The sequence below is a fragment of the Gopherus evgoodei genome, unplaced genomic scaffold (genome assembly GCF_007399415.2).
Source record: "Gopherus evgoodei ecotype Sinaloan lineage unplaced genomic scaffold, rGopEvg1_v1.p scaffold_50_arrow_ctg1, whole genome shotgun sequence".
In the NCBI taxonomy this organism is placed as follows: domain Eukaryota; kingdom Metazoa; phylum Chordata; order Testudines; family Testudinidae; genus Gopherus; species Gopherus evgoodei.
In genome coordinates this window covers 314520-317666 of record NW_022060071.1, presented here as the reverse complement: position 1 = coordinate 317666, position 3147 = coordinate 314520, and positions in this window count along the sequence as shown.

Here is a 3147-nt window from a genome sequence, read left to right as displayed (position 1 = left end):
TTACTGGCTTAGTATAATCTAATGATAGAATAACCACCAGTCTGGGGTGAGTCTGCCCTATTTCTCAGCTCTTTGTCCTGAATTTGGCATCCTCTGCTTTGTCACAGGGAGACATGGTGTTACATGGAAACCACAGATAGGTGCTTTACAGACTATTGCTCACTGCTTCCAGGAGGTATCCCCCTTTTACAGATGGGAAAACTGAGACAGAAGAAGGGGAAGTGTCTTGAGCCAGGAACGTCGCCCCTAGCTGGCAGTCCACTGCTCAGTGCCTCTCAGACCTGGCTCTTATGGTCCATGCAGTAGCACAGAGGTGTGACGTTCTCTCTCCCTTTATTTCCCTAGAGAGGGAATGTCCCCTGATTTCCATGGGGCTGCACCCACTTACACCAGCTGAGGATTTGGCCCAAGTCAATGAGCTAGAGACAAAGCATCGCAGAGACCAGTGACCTGGGGGCAAAAAGTCCGAGCTCTGCCATGGATTTGCTGGGTGACCTTCTCACTGGGTGACCAGAGTCACTTCCTCGCTCTGAACCACAACCTCTCCATGCATGAAATGAAGATTATAATTTTAGTATTCCTAGTGTGCTACTACCAAAAGGCCCTAATCAAAGCTGTAGAATCACACACTGCATTGATGTGATACCCTGCAGCACAGCCTTGGGCTCTATGCATTGTGTATAGAGAAGTGCGCTGCTTTGCATTACATATAGAGAAATGTGCAGACCGAGAAGTGTGCTGCTTGCTTGGAACTAGAATACAGGATGTGACAGAGTATCTGCCAAGACTGATCAAAACATCAGATCACTACCTCTTCCTCCTTCTCCATGTAGGCACCAATGGTCCTGCCAGGAATTACCTTGAGCAGATCCCTGGAGACTACATGGCTCTGGGAAGAAGGATAAAAGAGTTTGAGGCACAAGCTGTGTTCTCATCCATTCTCCCTGTTGAAGGAAATGGCCCAGGTAGGGACCGTTGAATTGTGCAGGTGAATGTGTGGTTACACAGGTGATGTCAGAGAGAAGACTTTTGTATTCTTCGAGCATGAGATGTTGTTCTGGGAAGAGAGGCAGGCAGGCTGGCTAACCTAGTGAGGAGGGCTTTAAACTAGGTTCACCAGGGGATGTGACTAAAAAAGGAGACGTGTCACTCCCTCTCTGTCACTTCTAAGTCCCTGACCATTACAAACTAGCAGCCTGCAGCTGTGGTAAACAATGATCTAGCTTACTTGCTTGCTGATATATCTTTTCTTATAAGTTTCTTATTTGCTTAGGATTTGATTATTTGTTTTATTAATAAGTTTACAGATTAATATTAGAGTATATTTCCCCTGTAACACAAAGGACCTGCAGGCCACATCCTGTATGTTGAGCTAAAGCATGTAGCAGAGATGAAAAGGTTTGGGGAAAAGTGCAGCCAGAACCTCCTGTGGAAGTTGTGGAAGTGTAGGAAAAGGGGCTGCAACCTTGCACATTCTACATAGTCATGCGCCAGGGTCTGCCTCATGCCACAAAATGGACAGGCATCTGGAATGGGGGTGAACTGGGCCATGTACCTGCCTGTGCTCACTGCTCCATGAAGGACCCACCAATCAATATCCCCAGTGGGCTGTGGGGACCAGGGTGGAGTACTCGCTGGCCCTCTGGGGTTCGTCACCCTGGAAGGTGGTACTAGGTCCCGCCACTTGGTATCAGGGCATCTGAGGAAGTGAAGTGCTTGGAGCATGAGTATGTAAAGTTGTTCCCTTGGTGGAATTGAGAAGTGAAGCAGCTGCAGGGTGTTGAGCTGGCTCGGGTTATGAAAGTGAGGGACCCAGGGGGACTCATGGGCAGGAGCCAATTCAAGAATTCCAGAAGCATTGGGGTGAGAGGTGGGTGGGGAGAACCCTATTTTAGGACCTCTTCAAGGAAAACCCGAGCAGTAGGCAATAAGTTGGCCCCAGCTCTTGGAATATGTGCAGGGAGTATGAAGGGTGAAATGCCCCAGGCAAGCTCTGAGATGAGAGACGTGATCCTGCCCACTAAATGGTGGGTGAGAACTGGGCCAGTCAAATGCTGGAGGAGTGGGCCTGGGCAAGATGGAAACAAAATACATACATGCCGTCCAATCAGGAGTAGCGCAACCGATCAACCTCCGTCTGGACACAGGTAAAGGCGGAATACTCATCCGAGTGCTGGTCGTGCAAGGAGTGATGAGCTCTCTGAGGATGCCAGCAGCAGCCTGGCTGCTTTCAATCCCTGTGCAATTCTGATCTTCAAAGATGGTATTAAAATCAGGCAATCGTGAGGATCCAAATTGCCGAGGATGGCAGACACCTGTTGCTAGAAACACATCCACTCTGGGTCTGCACTGGGGGGTGGACATTGAACAGAGTCAATGTCCGCCCCTCCATACAGGCCTGGAGGTGCAGCAGAGGACCTGGCATGACCTCAGCAATTCCCAGCATATCAGGCTGTAGGTTGAGGGAGAACACGGGGGTCACTCAAGCAGAATTAGTGCTGAGGTGTCTATAATATACCTGGTCTCCGCAATCCAGGTGCCAACTAGATTCGGAGGCTGTATCCATGTGAGTTTTCTGCAAGCAAATCATAGAGTAGCCTACATCACAAAGAAGGATAGCACCACAACTTCGGTGTCAAGGCTTTCAAATCAGTCATTGATTGTTGCAAAGGGCTGGATGGGGATTTCCTGCTCACGAGGATCCTCCTCAGCCTTCAGAATGAAGCCAACTATCTTTTCAACATTAAACACCAGAGGGTCTACGGTGTGTCTCCACATTTGCCAGAGAGTGAACCTAACAGGTAATGATCAAGTGATCTCTCTCCTGCCATCCATCACCATCCTCTGACAAACGGAGGCTAGGGACAACATTCCTTACCCATCCTGGCTAATAGCTATTAATGGATTTAACCTCCATGATTTAATCTAGTTTTCTTTTAAACCCTGTTATAGTCCTAACCTTCACAGCTTCCTCAGGCAAGGTTTACTGTGAATTGAGTGAAGAAGAACTTCCTTTTATTTGTTTTAAACTTACTGCCCTTTAATTTCATTGGGTGGCCCCTAGTTCTTATATTATGGGAACAAATCAATAACTTTTCCTTATTCATTTCCTCCACACCACTCATGATTTTATATACCTCTATCATA